At 40.1% G+C, this 7,742-nt stretch overlaps 1 non-coding gene across 1 annotated transcript; it reads left to right on the top strand.

The window, feature by feature from the left end:
* Nucleotides 1-7,109: 7,109 nt before the first annotated feature.
* LOC112787253 (small nucleolar RNA R71) lies at nucleotides 7,110-7,213 on the top strand. The gene has a single exon (XR_003194675.1). It is a non-coding gene; the product is annotated as a small nucleolar RNA R71 (small nucleolar RNA).
* Nucleotides 7,214-7,742: the final 529 nt, after the last annotated feature.

The raw sequence follows: 7,742 nt of genomic DNA, 5'->3' as shown, positions 1-7,742 counted from the left end.
CCTTGGGTTTATGATCCATAATCTTGATGAGGCTGTTGATCCAAATTCTGTAACATTCATTGAGCCAACTTAGTGATAATCAAATAATGACACATGACTCAATAAATTGAAATTTCAGACTCATCAATCCTTCAGGCCCAATCCCATAAACCATGATATTCAATTGGGTTTCATACCAGAGTAAGTTTAAGTTAATGTTTGTGCTCAAATACTAACTTAAACCGCAATATTTTTGGCCCAGAAACCCTTTTCCAAGAGTGGCGTTTAAGTTGCAGTTTAAGCTTAAACTGCAGCTTAAACGCCAGACACTTCCAGTGATGCCTTTTGTGGAAGCACGTTTAAGCTTCAGTTTAAGGTTAAACTGAAGCTTAAACGTGGAAATGGAATAAGGCAGCCCTGGAGGGTAATATAGTCGAACACGTTTAAGCTTCAGTTTAAGGTTAAACTGAAGCTTAAACGTGGAGATAGAAAAGGCAGCCCTGGAGGTCGAACACCTTTAAGCTTCAGTTTAAGGTTAAACTGGAGCTTAAACGTGGAAGCTTAGAAAGGTAGCCCTGGAGGTGTTGAACACGTTTAAGCTCCAGTTTAAGGTTAAACTGGAGCTTAAACGTGGAAATGGAGAAAGCAACCCTGGAGGAGAAACTTGGTCGAACACGTTTAAGCTCCAGTTTAAGGTCAAACTGGAGCTTAAACGTGGAAATGGCTCCCTGGTGCTTTTCCCCTTTCTGGCGTTTAACCTCCAGTTTAAGGTTAAACTGGAGGTTAAACGTGGAACTGCCCCCCTTGGTGTCCTTCTCACTTCTGGCGTTTAACCTCCAGTTTAAGGTTAAACTGGAGGTTAAACGTGGAAATGCTTCTTTGGTGAGACTTTCATTCTGGCGTTTAACCTCCAGTTTAAGGTTAAACTGGAGGTTAAACTTCAATTCCAGCATTTCTTAGCCTTCCTGATTCTGGCGTTTAAGCTCCAGTTTAGGCTTAAACTGGAACTTAAACTCCACATGTGATATTCAAGCTTCCTTTATTGATTTTGTTGCTTCCTTGCTTAGCCTCTTCTTCCCTGAAATCATCCAAACAATTGCATCAAAGTCTTGCAAAATTTCATGAGAAATCTTCCATTCATAGCATTCAAGTAATATAACTAAAACTCATGGATTTTGCATTAAAATCATACTGTTTGGATGGTTCATTGCTTTGTTATTCATTTAACCATTCTTGGTTACTTTAAGCTCAAGAAAATGCATAAAACAACTAAAACTAACAGAAAAATGCTAGTGAAACTAGCCTAAGATGCCTTGGCATCACAACACCAAACTTAATACTTGCTTGTCCCTAAGCAAGTCCTGAGTTATTTGAGAAGAAAGTATGAAACAGAAAGCAATTACATTGGCTATATTAGCAAGCATTTGAAGTTCATCAGAAGGGTTTTATGCAGAAAGTTGCAGCATCACTTTTTCATACTTATCAGGTAAGATTATCACTTTTTCATTGCATCCATCAAACACTGCTATGGCCTCTTGTTATTCTTATGTCCTTGGCACTTTTCTCTTCTTTGTTTTTCTTTTCTTTTTCTTAGAGCTCCTTTGCTCCTTGTTTGCTTAGTGTCATGTGTTGCACAAGCCTTTGGCATTTTCTTTTTCTTATCAGTGCACTACACATATCCACTTTAGGCATTTTAGTTCACATTTCTTCTTGAGACATTGGTGCCCAGCACCTCTTTGTGTGACTAAATGTTTTGTATTTAGGTTGCTCTTGATAATGGACTTTTGGTTGATAATCCCGGTTTAGTTAACCCAAGTTACCAAGTGTTGAAACACTCCTCAGAACCTATTCATCCAAGCATATCCTTAATACATAAACACCACAGGCATTTGTCTCAGAAGTTCAAACCATTGGTGCCTAGCTTATTTTCTCAATTTTTTTTGCTTTTTGGTTGCCCTTTTTCAGTGGCTTTTTCTTCTTCTTTTTCTTTCTTTTTCATGGCCAAAGACATTTATTCATCAAGATCCATAGACAGTTTTCAATTTCTACACAAAAAAATGATAATTCTACACTCTATTTCCAGTGATCTGACTTAAACAATCAAGCATGCATACCACCACTTAATTCTACTTGATTTGTCACTAATTTAGCCAAGTTACTTTTGTTCAAACTTTTCTTTTATTTTTGGAAACAGAACAAGCATGGCAAGCACTTGTTTAAGAAGGTGAAGTTATATCCAAACATCTAGGCATTCACTTTATTCAAAGCAATAAACAGATACTCATACTAAAAAAAAAACTCCACATAACACTTAAATGACTTGTGATGAAAGAAAGCTCATAAAGACAATTCACCAATTATCATTTGATTATTAAGGAACGAGACCACCTCTTATTTATTGCTTGGTTCTTCTTAATTCTTGGGATCCTGCTTCTTCTTGCTTCCTGCCTCTTTTTGACTACTTGTGCTTCCTTTGTCTTTTCTTATGAGCTTTTTCCAGAATCCAGCCTTTTTCATTGTTTCTTCCACTCCTTTTTCAAGGATCATTGCCTTGTTTATTTCTCCTTCTTTCCTCCCTTTGAAATACTCATCAAAAGCTGGGAATGCTGGGTCCATCTTGTGTAGATGTTCCCCTATGTAGTTAAGCTTGATTTGTAAACTGATGTTGTAATCAGCTTGGACTGAGTATCTTGCATTCTGTAAAGTGGTGGCTTCCTTGATTGCCAAGACATTGGCATCTTGGTGTTGGCATATGTGGCTGAAGGATTCCTGTAAGTGTAAATTCTGTTCCCTTTGCAGATCCAAGAATCTTGATTCAAAGTTCCTTTGCATATCCATCATTTTTAGGTGAAAGTCCTCTTGTCTCTCCTGAGACCTCATGTATTGTTGAGACATTCCTTCCATGATTTCCTGCATTCTGCTCATATCCATGGGGTCTCTAGGAGTTCGTTGTCTTCTTTCTGGAATTGCTTGCTCTTCTTGCTCTTCTTCTCTGTCTTCTCCTTCCTGTCCTTCTTGTTCAGCTTCTTGCTCTTCTTCCGCTTGTTGCCCTTCTTCATTTCTTCTTTTTGTATGTCTTGGAGGAGTTAGGCCAAGAGTCATTCTGTACGCAGTTATGGCCAATCCAGGATATAGCCAATTAGGTCTTTCATCTTCAAGTGGTACTTGGGCATCGATGCATAGTCTAATGATGGTGCTAGGGAAGTGGAGCCAGGATTCAGGGTCACTTTTCTCACTAAACTCTTGTATCTGTTCAGCAATGAGTTTATGAACTTTGATTTCCCCTCCCACCATAATGCAATGTAGCAAGATGGCTCTTTTAGGGACTATTTCTGAAGAGTTTGCAGTGGGTAGGATGGATCTCCTAACTATTGCATAGCACCCTTTAGCTTCCGGTGTTAGGTCTCCCCTTCTCAAGACTCTTGGAGCCCCTCTTGTTTTTCTCACCCATTCAGCTCTGATGGCACAAAGGTCTTCAGCAATAGTTGTATAGTCAGGTTCTCCTATCATCCTTTCTTCATAACTTGCTTGGCTGAAATGTATGTTTTTCAAGCCAAGAGTTTTCATGATTGCTTTGGGACTGAAGTCAACTTCCACCCCTCTCACATAGCTTTTGTATGTGGGTTTCTTGGTTGAGTCTTCCCTCACTGCATTTGCATAGAACTCCTTCACCAAGTTGATGTTGATTTTAGTGATTGGCTTAGTCAGGAGCTCCCACTTCCTCTTTTTGATCTTCTCCCAAACACCTGGGAACTCATCCTTTTCAAGGTCAAAGGGAACCTCAGCTAGTACCCTTTTAGGTCTCATCCATTCGGCTTGAATCTCATGGAAAACTGATTTGTATCTCCTTGCATCGAATTCCCTGTTCTCCTCCATTGGTTGCTTGTCTTTTCTTCTTTTGTGGCTAGATGAAGCTGCCATTGGTTCTTTAGTTTCGGGGTAAGTGACAAGCTAAAGTTGACAAGGTGAAGCAAGAAGTGTTGTTGGAAATGTGGGGAGGTTGTTTTCGGCAAGAGATAGTTTGTGCTATGATGAAGAAAATGTGCATGAAGGAGATTTGGTGGTGTTGAACTCGTTCCCCAAGTGGTTCTTTATAGGGCCCTTAAATGAAAAATGGACGGCTAGGGTGGTTTGTGAAGGGTGGCTTGATGGTAAATATATGAATTAGGGAGAAGGACGAATTGCTTTTCATTTTCTTGGAAGTATTCTGGGTGCATTAGGTTGTACATGTAGCAATCTTTTCTTGCAGAACTTCCTTTTCCCATGTGTTAGCTTCAAAGACTTGTGAACTTTCTTTTTGACCAAGCACCGTACCTCCCTTTATCTTTTTCCTCCATTTTTGTCTTTTCTTTTGTACCTGCACAAACAAACAAGTTTGCTATCATTTTTCGGTCCATGTGAATGATGAATAGTACTTGCACATGTAAATCAATGATTGACTTCATGAGCTTATAGCCGTGACTTTTGTATATATGCACACTTATTATTGGACACCAAACTTAGTGTTTGGTAAAGTCTCCTAATGACATGAAATCCATATTGGTTGTCCTTAATGAATGTGCATAATTCTAATAAATCATAGTCACTTTGGCTCTTTGATTCTAAACAAAGTTACTACCCTAAGTAATTGAAACCAAAGTATTAAAACATGCGAATGGTATACTTGTCATGAATTTCGAAATCCAGAGGAACTTCTTGCTTTTCATAAATTGTGTTCAAAAGGAACACCAAACTTAATGTTTGGTTGTGCTCTTTTTCATGAAAAATTGAATGCATTTTGAATAAAGTTTGGGGTGCCTTCAGGCACACCAAACTTAGAGACAATTTGTATTTTATATGCAATGTTTAGTGCACTCTTTCAGCAGTTGTCCTGAGGATTCAAGTTCATGCATAAGAAACCATGCTTTATTAGATGCAAAACAAAACAAAAAAAAGAGTAAGGATATTAAAAACATGGGTTGCCTCCCATGAAGCGCTTCTTTAACGTCACTAGCTTGACGGTTGTCCCTTGTTAGGGTGGATTGTAGTGCTTAAAGTCTTCTCCTCTCACTATGCAAACGTCCCCACTTGATTCCTTCATGACCTCTAAATGTTCCATAGAAAGAACTTTCCTGATTGTGAACACTTGAGGGAGCTGGGAAGGGATGGTTTTGAGGCCAGGTGGGATTGGCAGATAATGACTTGATATCACTTTATCTCCCGGAGAAAAACCTTCAGTGGGAATTCTCTTGTTTCTCCACCCTCTTGGCAATTTCCCTATCATTCTTCCCTTTCTCTTGAGGATTTCTTCATTAACCCTTATGCCAGGAGGATCCTTCTGATCTGTTTCCATTGATTCTTGTGGCTTTAACTCTTGCAACTCCTGTTTGCCTTCCAAAGACTGTTTTAGAGTTTCAGCTGTTGGATTACCTTCCTCCAAACACAGATGGCTACTATCATCCTTAGGCTTTTCAGGTTCTGGTTCAGGCTCAGATGCAGGTTTGAAAACTTTGAAAATGAGCTGTTCATCATGTATTCTCAGAATTAGCTCTCCTTGTTCTACATCTATGAGCGCTCTAGTAGTGGCTAGAAATGGTCTTCCCAGAATGATAGGGTGTAGGTAGCTTTCCTCCATGTCCAAAATGACAAAGTCTATGGGGAAGTAATAATCTCCCACTTTCACCAGCACATTCTCAACTACCCCTTCAGCTTGCTTCTGAGTTTTGTCAGCCAGTTGTATGATTACATCAGTGGATCTCACCTCATTCAGTTGTAGCCTCTTCATAAGAGTTAGAGGCATCACATTTATGCTAGCTCCTAGATCACAGAATCCTTTGTCAATTTTTGTTTCTCCTATGATGCAAGGAATATGAAAACTTCCTGGGTCTGTTTTCTTAGAGACTGTGTCCTTCTTGATGAGGGCACTGCATTCTTTGTTCATTGTTACCGTTTGTCCTCCCTTCAAAACACTTTTCTTGCTCAACAATTCCTTTAAATACTTGATGTGTGTAGGCATTTGATGGAGAATCTCAAGAAAGGGAATATTGATATGGAGAGACTTAAATGTCTCTAAAAACCTTGAATAGGTTTTCCCTTTTTCACCTCCTCCTAACCTCTGAGGAAATGGTGCTTTTGGTTGGTATATTTCCAGCATGCCTTTTTGCAGTTCCTTGGCTTGCTCAGTTCCACTTTCCTGCTTAGCTTCTTCCACACCTTCCTTCAAGATTTCTGACTCCTGCTCTGAGGGCCTGATTCCTTCTTCTTCTGAGACTTCCTTCAATATGGTGATGGCCTTGCATTCTTCCCATCTCACTCTCTTTTGTTCCCCTTTAGGATTCTTTTCTGTGTCACTAGGGAACACTGCAGTTGATTTGGGGGCCTGTTGAGATAGCTCTCCTACTTGAGACTCCATCCTCTTGAGTTTTTCACCATGGTTTCTTAAGGTAGCTGTCACATCATCCCTGAAGCTTTTCAATTCGGTTATGTCTTGACTCATGGTTGCCATCATTCCTTCTATCCGGTTTAATTGATCTTGAAATTGTTGGTTCGGATTAGGTTGGGTAGGTTGATTATTTTGGCCATGATATGATGGTTGGGAGTAAGTGTTTTGTGTGGCTTGGTATGATCTTTGGTTGGAATTTTGGTATGTGGAATTGTTATGTTGGTTGTGGTTGTAAGGTTTGTGGTTTTGTGGTTGGGTTTGTTGGTTCCCCCACCCAAAGTTTGGGTGATTTTTCCATCCTGGGTTGTAAGTGTTGGAATGTGGATCATATGATTGCCTTTGTTGGTTTCCCACATAGTTGGCCTCTTCCCAATCACCTCCTTCAATGCTTACTTCCTCTTGATCTTGTGTGTGTATTGCAGCTACTTGCTTTGTTTCTAATTGCCTGGTAAGCTCTGCTAGTTGCTTGGCAAACACCTTGTTTTGGGCTAGAATTGTATCAACATGGTTCAGCTCCATGACTCCCTTAGTGTTGTGCCTCTCTGATGCATAGTAGTACTCATTCTCAGCCACTGTCTCAATTACTTCAATGGCTTCTTCCACAGTCTTTTTCCTGTTCAATGAACCTCCTGATGAATGGTCTACAGCCTTCCTTGATTCATAAGAGAGTCCATCATAGAAAATATGCAATTGCACCCAATCATGGAACATGTCTGGTGGGCATTTCCTTGTCAAATCCTTGAATCTCTCCCATGCCTCGTAGAGAGTTTCACCATCTTGTTGTCTAAAAGTCTGAACCTCAGATCGAAGCCTATTGACCTTTTGTGGGGGGTAGAAACGTGCCAGAAACTTGCTTTCCACCTCATCCCATGTTGTTAGACTCCCCCTTGGGAATGATTCCAGCCACTTAGCTGCTTTGTCCCTAAGTGAAAATGGGAACAAAAGCTGTTTATAGGCATCTTCCTGGACTCCATTGGACTTCACAGTGTCACAAATTATCAGGAATTTTGTGAGATGTTGGTTGGGATCTTCATTAGCACTCCCACCAAATGAACAATGATTCTCCACAAGTGATATTAGCTGTGGTTTGAGTTCAAAATTGTTGGCCTGAATGGGTGGTTTCTGAATGCTGCTACCACAATTCCCAGAGGTTGGGTTTATGTATGAACTAAGAACCCTCCTCTCAGGAATGGCATTGTTTCCATCAGCTCTCTCATGGTTGTGAACTTCTCTATCCATGTTGAGATCTAAAGCTTCCTCAAAATTGTCCTCAGATTCTCCTTCAGATTCCTCTTCTCCCAGTACTCTCTTCCCTCTTGCTTCCCTTCTCAGTCTATGAAGG

The sequence above is a fragment of the Arachis hypogaea genome, chromosome 20, assembly GCF_003086295.3.
Source record: "Arachis hypogaea cultivar Tifrunner chromosome 20, arahy.Tifrunner.gnm2.J5K5, whole genome shotgun sequence".
NCBI classification, from domain to species: Eukaryota; Viridiplantae; Streptophyta; class Magnoliopsida; order Fabales; family Fabaceae; genus Arachis; species Arachis hypogaea.
The sequence above is the reverse complement of the archived record's forward strand: the minus strand, read 5'-3'. Positions and strand labels throughout refer to the sequence as shown.